The sequence below is a fragment of the Pinus tabuliformis genome, chromosome 2_1 (genome assembly GCF_031772625.1).
Source record: "Pinus tabuliformis cultivar Carrire ecotype Pingquan chromosome 2_1, CPIR1, whole genome shotgun sequence".
NCBI classification, from domain to species: domain Eukaryota; kingdom Viridiplantae; phylum Streptophyta; class Pinopsida; order Pinales; family Pinaceae; genus Pinus; species Pinus tabuliformis.
The window spans coordinates 463,318,195-463,337,124 of NC_142299.1; positions in this window are offsets into that span (position 1 = coordinate 463,318,195).

Sequence of the window (18,930 nt, forward strand, 5' to 3'; positions counted from 1 at the left end):
TTTTCGTGAGAAGTTACAGAAAGAGGACGGATTGTAGTTTTGGGGTACCATTTTCAGAACATAAGGTTGAAAGATTGACCCACGAAACGTCATACAAGTTCCATCTACTGAACATGTCTATATTCAGGTCACCATGGGAGATTTGGTACAACTCTTCCTTGGAGAATCCAATCTTGATCATACTTGTGGCATTGGAAGGAGGACACAGAGAGCTATTGCAGGAAGAAATTACAGAAGTTGGAAATTTGAAATTACAGAGTTACAGTCATTTCAAGATCGAGCTCCTAAAATGAAGAAAAGGTGATATGAGGAAGTTTGATGGCAAGGATCTGGTAAATTGGATACTACAGATGGAGCAATATTTTGATCTACATGGTGTACCACTGTTACAAAAGGTATGTATTTCATCTTCATATTTAGAACCCGATCAATTTTTATGGTATAAAGGACTTTGTTCTCGTAAACAAATTGTTACATGGTCAATTTTCACGGAGGAAATGATAGCACATTAAGCGGATACAAAGAGCAACACCTTCTTTAGAGCAACACCACAACAATTGGAAGAAAAAAGAGCAAAAGGGCTTTGTTACAAAGTGGAAAGAAAAATTACGGAAACAAGGAAGACTACCCCTCACAACTATAAAGATGGAAGTGTTGTTTCTCCTAGTCTTCCACAACCTACAAGCGTTACACCACAAAAATTGGAAGAAAAAAGAGAAAAAGGGCTTTGTTACAATTGTGATAACAAATACATTAAATGTCATAAGTGTGCTGAGAAGAAATTATTTTACATTGATTGTGAAGAGGAGGAAGAAAAGGATCAAGAAAAATCAAAAGAAGAGGATATACACCAGGAACCAACCCCAGAGAAAGAAGAAATGATTCCAACTATATCTTGTAAATCATTGGCAAGAATTAACACTCCTCAAACTCTCAAGATAGAAGGACATATCAAGAAGAAAAAGGTACAATAAGTGGAAGATCACATCAAGGAAGAAGAAATGAATCCAACCATATCTTGTAATGCATCGGTTGGAATTACCACTCCTCAAACTATCAAGATAGAAGAACATATCAAGAAGAAAATGTTCAAGAAGTGAAACATCACATTGAGCATCAAGAAATGAATCTAACCATATCTTGTAATGCATTGGAAGAAATTACCACTCCTGAAACTCTCAAGATAGGACATATCAAGAAGAAAAGTATTCAAGTAGTGAAAGATCACATCGAGCATCAAGAACAAGTTCTCCAACTTTTAAAGGATAATGCCACTTTGGTGTAGAATCGAATGAAACAACAGGCAGATCAACATCGTAGTGAAAGAAGTTTTGATGTAGGTGATGGGGTACTTTTATGGATACGTCTCAAGCAAGATATTTATGAGAAGGAAATGTTGGCAATACTACATGCACTTAAGAAATGGCGAACCTACCTAATAGGAAGAGACTTCAAGGTAAAAACAGATCATGATAGCCTTAAATACTTTTTAGAACAAATATTATCCTCTGAAGAGCAACGAAAATGGGTCACAAATATGTTGGGTTACAACTTTGAAATCATCTACAAAAAAGGGAAGCAAAATGTTGTGGCAGATGTACTCTCAAGAAAGGATGAGGATGTGGAAGCATTGTTGTGTGCCATTTCTATTATCCAACTAGATTGGATAAACGAAGCAAGGTATTAATGGAAGAAGGACGAAGAAGTGTGGCCACTCATTCAAAAGTTGCAGAAGATCTCAGTTAAATCAATATTGCCAGAACTTGACGAGGAAGGAAAAATAATTTTGGAATGTGGAGCAGTCACAGAAACAAGAACCTGACAGCTACAAAATCGATCAATTTCAAAGTATCTCATCAAGTGGAAGAACTTACTCGCTGAAGATTCCACACGGGAGGATAAGAATTTTATATAGAAGCATCAAGAACTACTCAAGCGTTGAGGACAACACTTTTTTAAGGAGAGGGGCATGTTAGGTCCCTATACTACTAGTGTAACCCCTTATTGTTATTAGTAAAACCCCCTTATTATATTGTAGTGCCCATGTAGTCCCCATATTGTTATTATTGTGCCCCATAGAAGCCCACTATTGTTATTATTGTGCCCTTACATTATTATTGTTATGTCGGCTCTGATTATATTATGACACCTTAGACTCCTATATATAGAAAGGAAGTCTTGTCATTTGTATCATCTAAGAATAGTTCATTTGTGTAATGTAAAGGAGGTTGCCCCTCGAAGAGGCTGAATTCTAAGGCGTTGATTTATCTTTTCTATATTTTTGTGAGCTAGTTTCATAACAACACGACCCAAAAATATTCCATACGGTATGCAAAAGATGCACTTTTTCAGGTTAAGGGGGATCTGATGTCTTCGACAGGTATCCAACATGAGGTGCAGACTGGAAACATGGCACTTACCAACCCAAACATGGTCCAATCGTCAAAGTAGACCTCTAAAAGTATGTGGATAAATTCCTTAAAAGCCGCAATTACCACTCTTGAAAAGATTGTAGGCACATTATTCAGCCCAAAAAGAATTACTGTATATTGAAAACAACTCCATTCCGTCACGAAGGTGGTCTTACTTCGATCCTTCGACGCGAGCTTGATCATGATAGTACCCTGATAACCCATCATTGAATGAGTATGCTTCTTTCCCTCCAACATTCCAACACCTCGTCTGTAAATGGTGTAGGGAATGGGTGATGGACTCACACATCATTCAAGTTCCTCAAGTCTACGCATATCCAAATTTCATCATGCAGCTTCTTTTATTGGACTACCATGGGACTTACCCAATCTAATTCCTCCATAGGTTCAATGATCTCAACTTCAAACATCTTATCCAACTCCTTGTGCACTTTTTCCTTATGTTTTGGATTTAATCGGTAGGGGTGCTGCTTTATAGGCTTTGCATCAGGCTTCATAGCAATCTTCATGACACCCAAATCCCTTACGATGCCCTTTAGATCAGAGAATTTGGAGGGAAACAAGTCCTGATACTCACGCAATAGCTCTGCGACCTTATCAAATGTATCTTCATCCTAATAGTCACCCATCTTAGCAAACTTCGGTTGTATGTCTGATCCAATATTTACTTCCTTAGTCTTTAAAGGCTCTAATATGTCGGGGATTGCTGCCTTAGGTCCCTCAACCTCGTGATGTACTTTGGAATCAGGAATATTAATGTTTATGGGGTCATCTTCGCTTTCTTATGTAGTGACATTATAAAATTCCATCGCATGGCACAACTGCGTATTCCAATCTGGTTGAACCCATTCTACTGGTTCCTCAGGTATTTTGAAGATCGCTGCTTTGATTTCTTGGAGCGCCTCATCAATACATTCAAATCCATCTTCAAAGCTGAAAGTTAACAGGAAGCTTTCCTTCAGGATATCCCATTCAACCATCCCATGTCGCAGCTCAGTTTCCAAGTACCAGTTCATTGGGATGGTATCCAAAGTGTGACAAAAGATGTGAACCCATTCCGGCTGTGGTTACTCTCCCCATGCTTTAGTCCATCACGCCAAATGTTCACGTGGATCGTCTTTCCCTATGTATTTCTATGTCATATGGGTATTGGCGTACCCAAACCTCAACTTCATCATTCTCCAATATTCTTTCCAATCAGCGAAGCTATCCTTATGCGTACCCCACCAATGGGCAGGTGTAGCTCGCAGTGCCAGATCTAGCGCTTGGAACCGATGCTCTTCTAGCACATCCCTTTCAAACTTATCCAAAAACAAGTTAACATCTTCTAACCCATCATAATAAGGTAAATTTTGTACCTCAATGGATATGCATCGAAGCGATTTTGTCAACATATTACAACGCAACGAGGAGACTTCATGTAATCGGTTCTACCAATGCTCAAGCTCTTCATTAGAATCTGAAGTGTAGGAACTATCCCTATCCCACGTGATCTGTCCATCCATTGTAGGGTTGATCTAGTCCTCATCGCACACAGTGATCTTATAAATCTGATCAAGATCATCCTCCTCCTCATAATTGCAGACCAGTTCAGTATATCACGCACCTTTAGTTGGATCCAATGGAACAATGACCTGAAGCTCCTTTCTTTTGAACATTATTTTGCATTTTTTGAGATTAATAATTGCGTCCATATCAAAGGCCCAATCAATGCTTAATAACATAGGGTAAGGGTTACTATCGTCAACTATTTCGATCACTTCAAAATTAGCTAGGGCGCTTTCTCCTTCAATATCTACCGTGACCCCATACAAGTGCCCCATAGGAATGATATTTTGTTGGTTTTCCATACGTAGTTGGATAGGAGACCAATGCTGCCCATGCCTCCCCATTCTTTCTAAAGTTTTCTTTGGCAGAACATTCGCATCGGATCCTAGATCAAGAATTACCTAGTCCATCTCATATTCCCTCATTTGCACAGTTAGTCTCATCTCACGACATGTTCGCAGTTACCTGTACAATTATCAATCAACTCCTGTAGCCCTTCTACCACCTTTCTATCCTGTAGAAGCTTCATACAAGTCTTCAAAAATGTTGCTAACAACGAAGGGTCTATGTCTTGTGCACTATTGTTTCCTCCATGCTTCTCCTGACTTCCTGAGGTAGAAGCTTCTACGAGGATCCTTTTAGCTTCCATAAAAGTTTCCTTCACGCGGCTCAGGTCGAATCCAAATTCCTTCTTAGCAGCCTTGCGTACCCATCCTTCAGCCTCTAGCTGCTTCCCCTTATCTTCTCCTGTGGCTATACCGCTTTGTGTCATGATATTGATGCTAGGCTCCTCTTCGCAAGGCTCCACTCTCATCATTTGGATATTCTACGTAGGTGTTTGAGCTTTATTTTCTTGCATCTTTGCTATAAGTACTGGGAAATCTTCTATGACGTGGTCAAACTGCTAACAATACTGACAGGAGGGGTGTGTCAATTTCTGACAGTGATGTGCAAATGGCTTGATTCTCCACAATTGTAACAAATACAACTGTCTGCGACCCCTTCTAGCTCCTCCTCCTTGACCTCTTTCTTGACCTTGGAATCCTCCGCAAACTGCACCTACACCCTGATCTTGAGGCCTATTTTCCACCTGCATTTTATATGTATGGGCCCATTCCATCATTAGCTCATAACTTCAGCAGTTACGCTCATCATGTCCAACCGACTTACATAAAGTAAAAAACAACTACTACTGGATTTGCACAAACTTTTGTAGGAGATGACAGTTATCAGTCGCATGCTTCCCAGAGATTTGACAAATAGTGCACCATAAGGCTACTCCTGTGCTTGGCCCTGTGGTGTTTTCTAGCTTCAGGGGGACAGGACCTCCCCCAATAAGATAATTCTGGTAGATTGGATAGTGGTCCTTATCATGACCATTACCCTTAAATTTAGGGCACCAAACCTCAACGTGCACCTCGGGCTAGACTTCCTTTCCCTTCTTAAGGCTCTGTAACTCCATATGTAGGTTGGATAGTTGTGATTGAATCTGTTGTACCCCCAGATTCGTATCCTACACAGGTGAAGCCTCTAATCGCATGGAAATCTCCAAGGCTTCAGCTTGGATTCCTATTTTCTATTGCAACAATGGAATTCTCAGATGAGGTAGGAGCGAAGAAATGTATTAGTCTCTATGTTGATCATCTGTGATTCTCATTTTAGCCTGCTAAATCAGACACTTCAGTCTTTGTTGAAAGTCCCATGCAGACTCATTTACCCTCTACTGGATCTCTTTGAACTCCATTTATGATTGGTCTTGTGACTTGGGTTTCCTAAATTCATTGTTTAACGTTTGTTGTGTTTCTAACATAGTTGTGTTGGGTTTTCCTGAGCAAAACTTGACATAGCAACTCAAACTTCTATCTTGTAGCACTATGACGAATTGCACTTCTTCATGTCATCATCAGTGATTTGATGTGCCTTCCATACAGCATCTGCAACGAACCAAAATTTCTCAAGGTCTTCAGTCCCTAGACCCTTAAATACAGGCATATTCATTGTATTTTCCATGTCGAATGATGGAGGTGGAGGTGTAGGCGTGTGGGGTGGAGGTGGAGTGGATGGATGAGGTATCCCTGTGATACCCTAGCTTACGATCTGCATGGCACTTCTCGGTGTCTTCAGAATACTACCTTCGTTGTCACTATCAGATGATCCCAACAATGGACGATATTCATATCCTGAATCTAGGTTCCTTCTGAATGCTCTCTCACTCCGCGAAGTCCCAAATATCAATTTAAAGGCATAACCCGCTTTTCACACAATAACATCTTAATCCAAGTCTTCAGGGATTTCAAGTACTTACCTCTTGGTCTCTTGAAAAACCTACGCTCTACTTCACTATACCTAGTCGACGTATCAATTGCGAACTCAGTAATGAATCCTCCTAGAATATTATCGATCCAATGGTTAACAACCCACATGATTATGTTTTATGGAGCCTCCAAGCACTTCACTAGTTCTGGGGTCCACACAATAGGGCTGTCAAGCTTCCACGTAACTTGATTGTCTACCAATTTGGACAACCACTTGTGCAATTCGCATGAAAAAGAGCAGAAGAATATCTCATGTTCGTTTGTGAATAGGTATCTATTCAGCCACTCTTCCTTTGGTAGGTGCAAATTCCCGTTTTCCTGAGCTACAAACACATGCAGTTTTCGATCTATCCACTTTTCAATTTGTTTCTTAGTAGGGAACCATTTATCACACATTCCTCAGATAGATCCCGGTCCTAGCAATAGAACCATTTGTTGGGTTGATGGGTCATGACGCACGTTCAAAGTTAGTTGTGCCAACCAATAAAAGCCTAAATTGATGGCCCTTTCGGAAACAACCCATGTAGCACAGGCTGCAGTCTCACCCGAAGCAGTATTGGGGGATAATAGAACCAGGCTTCCGTATCCAGAGGTTAGTGTGATGGGTTCCTATAGCTTCTAGGGCTTAGTTCAGTCTTCGTGAACCTTAATCCTTCCAAAACAGATAATTGCAGTAATTCGTATAAACATAATCTATACCTCCGCGATGGCCTTCAAACATTCATAACATTAATAAATTAAGTTGATCTACTACTTTCACACATTCATTAAGCATTCATTCATATAAATTCAGATACAGAGCGAAAATATAGAAACTGTAGAAGTAATTACAGATGCATATATACACAAATCATGGCTCAAAATTGTCTTTATTAGATGTATTATTTTAGTGACAGACTCTTCTTCCCAGTGCCCTCAGCTGCAGGGGCCCGTGCACTTAGCCTGCAGACTTACCAAGGTCTCTGCGCACTGAGCTACAGGAGCCTTCCCCTTCGCCTAAGTACAGGAAACAGATTTTCCTGCCTTCGCTCACTTACCCATACAATAATCTTATATTTATATGTTTTTTCCTAGACTCTTCTATATATATCATTCGATTTTTACAATACCATGGTCTGCAGACCATGGGCGGGTCTCAAAAGTCATTATCTTCTAACCACCTAAGGGACTAAAGACCCTTTGACTCTTATGACCTTCGCGCTCCACTCCTGCAAAACTCAAATAATTTACACTTATACAAAAAGTTAATGCCAAAATTTGACCCCAAGGGACCCTGTCCCAATAGATTTCATTAATATTTCTTTCCCTATTATGCTAGTTATGTACATGTTTTATGACAGTAACTATGTATGGCTATCATCATGTTTTTGCATGTAAATGAATGAAAAATGCATTTATGAAATAATGGATGGAATGATAGTTAAAGTGATAAGGAAACAAGGCTTCATGGCGAATCTCAGATAAGTATGAAACCCCTATGCTCAGATCTGTTACTTACACCTGTAGGTTGCATATTTACTAAGTGTTTGACAAAATGCCTATCATGGTTAGGCTTGTTTAGGTCAAGCCCTTGATCAAGTTTTCTGTTAGAGGCCTTTCCTGGGTGTCATTCATTGTCTTGGAAAGTCTCATCAAGGAGACTAGCCCTGAAAAAGTGGTATAAATATCATAGTCTCTGGCACAGAACTGGCTGAAAAAAACTGTAGTCTCTCCCTTGTAGGCATTGTGAAAGCGACTATAGGGTTCTAGTCGCATGCATCCCTGTTCATGGGAGCAAATTTGGGTTTAGTTCATTGAAATGTTAGGTTAACTCAGGGGTTGGGCACTTAGAGTGGTGGATTAGCTCCTGGGGGTCCTGAAGCACCTGAGGGAGGTCTGTAAGGTCTTGTTTTGTCAACTCCATTTCCTTAAGGTTACCTAGGAGGTTGAGTCTTATCATAGTGGCCTCTCGTCACATGTTTACCCCGATTGGTTGGTTGCTTGGGTAGATATTGGAGGAGGGTGTTATAGTATCATGCCCAGGTTGAGCTAGAAGATTGAAATTTGGCAATGCAACATCATATATTGAGAATGGAGGATGAGATAGACGCACTAAGGTCAATAATTATAGACCTCCAATTTGACAAAGAACTTGTTGTAGTGAAAAATTGGTCTCTGGAGAAGGCATCCAAGTCGGATATAGATCTTAATATGCCTGCTACTGATTCTGATTGACCATCTTGTAGTCTTTATGCGGTTATGTCCAGTCTACTAGTAGACATGCTTCATTTTGGTTTTGATGTATTAGTGTCATTCTCTATGTAGTATCTCGATTATATCAGTGTTTGTAGGAAGGTTCTATGTTGTTGCAAGTCTGTAGCTAGTGGTTATCCATCATTTTGAGAATTCTGAAGCGATGTACTCCCCGTGTGTGTGTATATATATATATATACACACACACATATACATATACATATACATATACATATACATATACATATACATATACATACACATACATACATACATACATATATCTATATATATATATATATGTGTGTGTGTGTGTGTATGAAAATTTATTGGTGTATGAAAATGGATAGACCCTCATCTCTTTAACTAAGCGTCAAAGCACAAGGGCGGTGGGTGAGATTGGGTGATATTTAGTGCTAGAGTACAAGTTCAATCATTGTATTCTTGGTGCCTAGGCACAAATTCAAACAATAATCCAGAGTTATATGCCATGTTGCAAGGTATTAAGCTATCCAAGAGCCTCAGAATGCACAAACTAATCTTAATAGGGGACTCCAACAATATAATAAGATACCTAAATCTAGGCACCAATTCTTCATACTTGAATTTGCAATTAATCTACAAGAGTATCAAACTTAGCCTAAGCTCTATTTAGAGTTTAGAGCTATTCATGTCCTCTGGAAGTTGAATTCGTTAGTTGATGCACTTGTGACTTAGGCCATTAAATGCCCCCTCTAAAAATCTATGGGTGAGTAGTTCCACTCAAATCCAACCAATCCCATGATCCAAGAAATAAGGCACGTCTAGCAAGATTGGAAGGCAAAATTTTCAATTATGAGGCACATTTGGAAATGGTTCTAGCATGCATAATGAATATTACCTATCGAGGAAAAATTAAATTATACTGCCATCTACCATCAATTGTGTGGATTGCATGGGGCGATACATCTTTAAAATCAGTGCAAGCAAGAGTTAACTTAGGCAAAGGAGATAAGGAGTCATGAGATATGTGTGGAAGGAAGGTTTCACCTTACAATCATGAGGTTGAATGAGAAACCACATAGAATTGATGTGAGTATGCAATCTTCACACCTTGATTCATATGGAATGACAAAGCGCTTAGGAAGAGTCTAGCTCTAGGATCCCCTCCCCGATACATCTTCCCTTATATTCTCATGGTGTTTCTTAGAGTTGGCATCTGGATAGGAAATGTGTATCCATCACTACATCAAAAGCATTATGGTCAGAGTCTATAAAAGGTAGCAGGAAAGGGGTATAGTTTCTAGTTATGAGAGGATATGGCAGCCCGAGAAGGAAATAGAAAGAGGTATGACATAACACTGAAAGATAAGGCAATTAATCTTCAAGAGCAATTTATGGTCCTCAGTCTTCACACAAAGAAATTAGAAGTTGAACTCATATCAACCATTTAGATAACAATCAAGCACTAATAAAAAGAAGATTTCCACAATTATTCATATTCATAGAAGATTTATGAAAGGAACTTTTTGTAAGAGTAATATCCTGTCCAACATTTCGGGTGGACCCTCCACCCATCAATATGAACAAGAGAATGTTGAATGATAACATGCGAGTGCTGGTTAGCATTAAATGAAAAAAAAAGAAAAGAATTAGTTGTTAGAGGAAAAAATAAAATTATTAAAAAAAGGGTCTTTAAGGGTCAAGTTAGAAGGGGAATGAAGAAAAAAATAATAAATAATAAAGATTTTAATTAAAAAATATAAAATAAATAAATTAATTAAAAAAGATTTAAAATATTTTTTATTTAAACCATTAGGTTAAAATCAAAGTCAAAGGAATAAAACAATATATTGATTTATTTTTTTTGAGACAAAATTAAAACTATAAATTTAGATATTCTAAAAAAATAATAAAATAAAAATTTAATTTATAATGATCAATTATTTAAAGAAAGAATAAAGATGGTGAAAAATCAAAAAATAAATTAATTAAATATTAAAATAACCGATTTTTTTTATTAAAATAATTAAAATTATAAAAATTTTAATAATCAAGGTAAAGATTCAATGAAATTGATAAGGACTAGGACCAAATAATAATGAAACATATGATTAAAATTATTAACAATAAAATAAATAAAAAATAAAACTAATGAAATTCCGATTCAAATTAAAGAATTAAGTAATTAAAAGGGCCGAAAAAATTTAAGGGATTAGATCACATTAAATGAGGGGAGAATAAATGATCTAAAATAAATTAGATAAAAACTTTCCATTAAAAGAAGGAAAACAAATTTAACGAGAAAGGTAATGGATAACAGGCTTCTAGGATTGGTTTAATTTGAATTTATCTTCTCTATACGTTAACTAAGGGGCACATTGATGAAATTGACAGAGTAAGAAGCTAACTAATAAAACTACAATGTTAGGTCTCTATAATACTAGTGTCACCCCCTATTATTATTGTTGTGCCCATGCAACCCCCATATTGTTATTGTTGGGTCCCATAGAACCCCACTATTGTTATTGTTGTGCTCTTGCGTTATTATTGTTATGTAGGCTCTGATTATTTTGTGACCCCTTAGACTCCCATATATACCAAGGAGGTATTGTCATTTGTATCATCCAAGAATTGTTCTGTGTGATATAAAGGAGCTTTTCCCCTCAAAGAGGCTAATTTTCAAGTCGTTGATCTATCTTTTCTTTTGCTTTGTGACCTGGTTGCATAATATTTGGTATCAGAGCTTTGGATTCTAGGGTTTCGTTGCTTCAAACAAACCATCTTGGAATTTTGCTATAACTTTTTTTCCTGCGAAGCTTCAAAATTTGAAATTTAAACCATGTGGAGCTGAAGTCTTGGTGAACTTCTTGTAGAAATTTTAGATCTTGGTTCGCTATATTGTATGATATATGGTATGAAGAAGGTAGGGTTTTTGTATGCTCCAGAATTCAATCTTAAACAGGTGACCTAGGGAAAATCGTCATAATGTTCTCTACGAGCATTCGATTTGAATTTTGTAAAAAGAAACTAAGAGAGCACAAATTGTAATTTTTCATGTATCATTTCAAAGTGAAAGGTTGAAACAATGATACATGGCTTTCTGTACAAGTTCGCTCTACTAAACCAATCTATTCATTGTGGGAGATTGAGCATGACTTCATCTTGAGGAACCCAATCTTGTGCTAAATTGTGGCGTTGGAAAGAAGAATCAGAGGGCTACTATAGGACATAATTTCAAACCTTGGAGAGCTGAAATTGCATATGTATAACCGTTTCAATATTGAGCTTCTAAAACAAGAAAAAGGTGTGTATTTCTTTTAAATTGCATAACTTTTGTTTGAAAAATCAGTTTTAAGTGATTCCAAGGGCATATTGAAGCATAGATATCAGTATTTGGTTCTAAAATTCTCCCCAAACAAAAAATTCTACACCCATTAAGCCCTCAGAAATCTCTACTATGATGCATGAAGAGGAAGAACTGCAACATGATATATCACAATTATGGGACCAACGACAACAAATTTCATTGTCACAAAGAGCGGTCAAATATGAACTAAAAGGGGACATGAATGGTTTAAAACAAGACATGGAAGGTTTGACAAATTTGTTACATGAAATGTTTCCTAATGGCGAAAAGGTATTCCATGAAACTCATGATGAGAACAAAAGAAATATTAATCATGATTTTAGAGACTCTAACTTTGGATTGAAGACCAACCACATTCCAAAGATCGATATGAGGAAGTTTGATGGCAAGGATTCGGTAACATGGATACTACAAATGGATATATATTTTTATCTACATGATGTCCAACACACACAAAAGGTACACATTACATCTTTAAATTTAGAACCCAATCAGTTTGTATGGTATCGATGACTTTGTTCTCATAAACCACTTGTCACTTGGTCAATTTTTACGGAGAAAATGATAGAAAGTTATAAGGATACAAATAGCAACACCTTCTTTAGACAACTGATAAATTTCAAACAAAAGGGTTTAATGGCAGATAACATTGAGGACTTCCAAAAATTGAATATTAGGGTAATTGATATTCTAGAGGAGCATATGATTGACATCTTCGAATGGAACTTGAAGGATAACATCCAACATGAGGTTCTTCTTGGGAACCTGATTCATTAGAGAAGGCATTCAAGGTGACAAGAAAAGTTGAAAGCAAAATTATGGCAACAAGGAAGTCTACCACTCACAACTATAAAGATGGAAGTGTCGATGCTCTTAGCCTTCCACAACCTACAAGGTTGACACAACAACAATTGAAGGAAAAAAGAGCAAAAGGGATTTGTTACAGTTGTGATAGAAAATACATTAAAGGTAATAAGTGTGATGAGAAGCAATTATTTTACATAGATTGTGAAGAGGAGGAAGAAAAGGAACAAGAAACATCAAAAGAAGAGGATATACACCAGGAACCAACCACCGAGAAAGAAGAAATGAATCCAACCATACCTTGTAATGCATTAGCAGGAATTACCACTCTTCAAACTCTCAATATAGAAGGATATATCAAGAAAAAAAGGGTAATATTATTGATTGATTCGGGTAGTACCCATAATTTTATTCATTGTTAGATAGCCAATGAATTGAATTGCTTTCTATATCCAACACTGGGGTGTCAAGTGATGGTTGCAAATGGAGGAACTATACATTACTCTGGAAAGTGTCATAATATCAAACTAAACATGAGGGAACATTTATTGGATAGTCCAATGCTTTCCATTCCAATGGGTGGTGTTGATGTTGTACTAGGAGTCCAATGATTGCAATATTTTGGGGATGATAGCTTTTATTTTCAAGAACTCTTCTTGAAGTTTTTTTGGGAAGAAAAAGAAATTGAATTAAGGGGTATCAAAGGGAAACCAGGGAAGATAATCAACCCTAATGGCATGACAAATCTTTTGAATAAAGAACAACGGGGCGTAATTACACAATTATGCTCACTAGAGGTTCAAACATCGAAATCATATACTTCTCCAGATCTCCAAAAAGTCTTTGAAAATCATTCCAATGTATTTGAGACTCCCAAAGGCCTTTGACCTATTCATGATTATTATCATGCTATTCACTTGATTCCAGGAAGTGCTCCTCCAAACATCAGGCCTTACAGATGTCCCTATGCCCAAAAGAGTGAAATTGAATGTATGGTTGCAAAAATGCTAGAGGCCAGTGTAATTCAACCTTGTCAAAGTTCTTTATCTGCTCCTGTAGTATTGGTGCACAAGAAAGATGGATCATGCTGTATGTTTTCAAATTATAGGGAGCTCAACAAGCTCGCTATTAAAGATAAGTTTCATATCCCTTTCACTGATGAATTGATGGATGAATTACATGCAGTAATTTACTTCATGAAACCAGATCTTTGTTTAGGATATCATCAAATTAGAATGAAGACTGAAGACATTATGAAAACAACATTCATAACTCATGAAGGTCATTATGAATTTTTGGTCATGCCTTTTGGCCTTACTAATGCATCTTCCACATTTCAAGGTTTGATGAATTCCATTTTCAAACCCTTCCTTAGAAATTTTGTGTTAGTATTTTTTATGATATACTAATCTATGAAAAGTCTTGTAAGGATCATGCTCAACATGTTGACAGGGTGCTCAAATTATTGGAGGAGAAACAATTATATGCAAAAACCTCCAAATGTTTCTTTGGAGTACAGGAGGTGGAATATTTCGGTTATATTGTATCTCATGAGGGTGTTAAGATAAACCCTAACAAAATTAAAGCCAATAAGGAATGGGAAATCCCCACAACCGTAAAGAATCTTCGAGGATTTCTCGGGTTGACAGGGTATTATCGCAAGTTTGTTAAGAATTATGGGAAAATAGCAACACCTCTAACAACATTACTGAAGAAAGATGCATTTTCTTGGACTTTAGAAGCAACTAAGGAACTAGTAAAAAATGATGAAATTAGTGACTAGGTGACTAAAAAAGTTAGTCACCACAATTATTTCAAGTGAATTACTACTAAATTTGAACAATTTTAAGTGACCAAACTAAAAATGACTAACTTAAATGACGAATTTAGTCTAGGGATAAAATATACAACTAGATAATAAGTGACCAAACTAAAAATTACTAAAAATGACTAATTTAGTCAAGGACTAAAACATATGATTAGATAATAAGTGATAAAATTAATAATGATTAACGTAAATGACTACTATAGTCCAAGAATAAAAATATGACCAAATAACAAGTACACCAAGTATATGAATTACTCATTTATATTAGTAATTTTTAATTATGTCACTCCAAAAATGGAAAATTGCAATTTTGATACTGAAGTGTTACATTTCACTACAAGGGTCTCTGAATCCATCTGCAATGTTAAATTTAGAGACAAATGGGTCTTTGAATCCATATATAGTGTTAAAATTATGAATACCCTTTTGTCTCTAAATTTTAACACTGCAGATGGATTCAAAGATCCCCTTCTTTGAATCAATCTGTAGTGTTAAATTTAGAGACAAAGGGGTCTCTGAGTCCATCTGTAGTGTTAAAATTTAGAGACCCCTTTAAGAGGGTCTCTAAATCTATCTACAATGTTAAAATTATTTAGGTAGATGGATTCAACGACCCCCTTAAAGGGGTCCATGAATCCATCTATAATGCTAAAATTATAACAATTTTATACAATATAGAGTATAAGTTTACAATATATAATAGTTTTATACTCTCTTTGGAAGGAGGGACAAGAAAGAGAGACATAATTCTTAAATACTTGTTCAAGAAGATTGATCATGGGAAGATTCAAATATGACCCAAGCACCTTATGATTCTTCTTTTACCATGGTTAAGACCCCAAGTGCCATACATGGTGCAAAAAAAATCCTAATGATATTGAGGCCAAACTTAGAGGCCCCAAGACCCAACTATGGCACACAAAACCTTCAAATAACACCCATAATGTCACACTTGAAGGCTAGATATATCTTAGATAAGATATGTGTGGTGGTTTGAGGCCTTATTCATGTCCATTGAACTACTAGAGAAATTTTGTTTAGGGACTAAGGATCTTATTTTCCTTCCCTATCCATCGTAAAGGCCATAAACCCCATTCTTATTATGCAAAACATACTAATTGTGCTCATATTCCCATTATAATATTTTGTTCATGGACATTAAACATGAGAAATAATTGTTTTAGGCCTAAGGCCCTTTTTCATTCCTTGGTCAAGATATAAGCCCTAACTCCCATATATTATGTGGAAAACCTCATAATGGAGCCCTTATCCTAGATGGAGGCCTAAATTCCCTCAAAGATGATTTATATTGTTCTTTATGGTCTTTTTCATGCAGTGTAAGCTAAAGAAGTTTCATTTTGGGCCTGAGGCCATTGTTTTCATTCCTTTGCCATGGTACAAGCCTAAGACCCATAATTCTTACTATGTAAAACATACCAATGACACTAAAGATCCCCCATAGAGGCCTAAGATCCCCTATAGAGGTCATGTGTGGTTCTTTGAGAACTACTTCACAAAGCTTAATCATCAAAGATTCAAATAAGGCCTAAGCCCCTTATGTTCTTATTTTGACCAACTCTACACTTGTAAGCATCATATGTGATTTAAAAACTCCCTAATTTCATTAAGGTCTAATGATGAGGCTCCAAGACCCAATCATGATGTGCAAAACCTTTTAATGGAAGACACATCCCTCATAGAGGCCAAAGAATATCCCTTAGAGAATATAATTAATGTGGTGGTTTGAAGCCTTTTTAATGACCACTAATTATTTAGGACTTAAGTCCCTTTTATAAAATTTCCTTCCTTGGCCATATTAAAGGCCACGAGACCCATTCTTATTATGTAAAACATACTAAATGCCCATAATCTCAGCTAGAGGTCTTATTCATGGAAGTTGAGCATGAGAAAGATTAATTTAGGGACTAAGGCCCTTGCTTTCCTCTCCTAATAATAACATAGACACTAACTCCCATATGTGGTGATAAATACCTCTTATGGTGCCCATGTACTGACTTAAGACCAAAGATTCAATAAAGAAGATCTATGTGGTTTTAAGTCTAGCTCACAACCCTTGAGACCAAAAAGCTTCTTGTAAGGCCTAATGCCCTTGATTACCTCCCCTACCCATGGTACATTCCTTGACTCCTATACATGGTGTGAAAAAAATCCTAATAGAATTGATATCCCATATTATCCCTAAAATTATTTAGAGATGATCTATGTGGTTGTTCAATGTCAAATTCATGGCCCTTGAGCAAGAGAAGCTTCATTTTAGAAGTAGAGACCTTTTTCTCCTTACCCCATACTAATGTTTATTATGCAAAGAATAGTAATGATTCCCATATTCATAGTCTAAGGCCCTTTTTACGTCCATTGGTAAAGGCCTTGAGAATTATTCCCAGTGTGCAAAATGTGGTAATATTAGTAAAGATAAAGGCCCCAATAGAAATTTCTCCATTGTTCATAACATTTCATAATGTTAAATGTGGGCAATTGGCCTCATTGTAATAGGAGGAAGCTTAGTTCAAAAAAATAATAATTGTCAAAGTTTTAGGAGAGGGTATGTTATCATACATTTCTATGTCTATGTTGAAACAAGAAGAAACCTTGACATGATTTTAATGTCGAGTCTTTTAATTTATTTCAATACATGAAAAATGGTGGCCACATAAAAAAATTATACTCTGACACACATAAATATCATTGCATAGAACCACAAATTACATTGATTAAAACTTAAATTTTACTTACTAAATAGTTTATATACAACTAATAATGCGTTTATTTTTATTAAAATTTTAAATTAATACCATGTATAATTTTTTTTTTTAATAAATATTATTATCGTATTTAGTTTTCTCTATAGAATTGGATGTTCAACCCAGCGAATCTTCTCACTCACTTTTAGTTGTTCCCTCTTATCATAATTAACACTTGGAAACCACATATAAAACCCACATATAATTAACACGTGGAAACCCACATATAAAACCCAACTGCAATTGCAAAAGCTTTTGCAACAGAAAGAGCGACAATTGATTTTAAAATCTTTTGCAATAGAAAGAGCGGCAATTGATTTTAAAGCATGATCAGATCTCAGACAATGGAATTGTGGGCAGCACTGGTGCCACCTGGATCTAGGACTCATCCAAGCTGCTTGACATCTTGCCTGAAACCATCTCACGACATAAAATTTGCCATCAAAATGCGCTGCTTTTGAGGGGAGTAGAATAAATTTGCCATCAAAATGCGCTGCTTTTGAAGGGCGTAGAATGCAGTGACCGAGACGATGCATGGACTCTTTGAAAAAACCCCAGGACCTCCACAATTTTTACACCTTATCAAATTCTTTCCTGCCACCAACATATAACATTCTTGAGATACATTACACTAGTGATACCCATCTGTAGTTATGCAAAGACATGTTATATGAGCCCCCGAAATCCATACCCACATTATTTTCTGCTGCTTTTGGGTCCCTGCACAATTCATCACTTAGACTAGCAAAAGCGTTCCTTGTACAAAATTTCCTTATAGCCTGTTGGACTCTGAGGCCTCTAGGTAGAATACATTTTTCCCACCACAATGGTAACTTCGTTAATAAAATCTGTGAAGATATCAAGCGAGGCAGATGGGATCTCTTACAACAGGATTCAATGCCTTCCACATTACCCCCATTGATGATCACACAAGTTTTGTTGAGGACACAATTAGAACTAGCAATGGCCTTCCAATTCTTCAACTGGGCAGAACGGAAAAATAGAGTAAGGCACAGTTTACAGAGCTGGTGCATCATGGTCAATATTCTGAGCTTTGCCAGAATGTTTCAGATGCAATAACCTTGATTCGCCACTCAATATCAGGTCATGAGACCTGCAATGAGGTATTTGACGGGCTTCTAGAGACCTCAAACTAGTGCAATTGAAATCCAGTGGTGTTTGATATGCTCATCAAGGCTTATGTCTAGCATGGGAGGGTGCAGGACGTTGCTCAAATATTCAAGCTAATGGAAGTTATTGATTCTATTCCTCACATCGCTGCCTGCAATAGCATTCTGAATGGTTTATTGAAGTCCAATTGCATCAATATGTGCTGGGAAATCTATATTGAAATGGGTAAGAGACAAATACCTCCTAATGCTTTTACTTTCAATATAATAATTCATGCTTTATGCAGAGAAGGTAACTTGGAAGAGGGATTTCAGTTTCATATTGTAACATATAATACTCTCATTGATGGGTATTATAAGCCCTCTCCACTATATAGAAGCTACAAGAGAACCCTCCAGAATATGGTACTCCATGTGTTTGATAGAATTGTAGTCACACAAGGGTGGCAAGCCTCGTCACTCCCCTCTTTAATTGCATGTAGAGTCGATGGGGTGAGGGGTAACCTCCCTGGAACCCATTTGTCACTTGT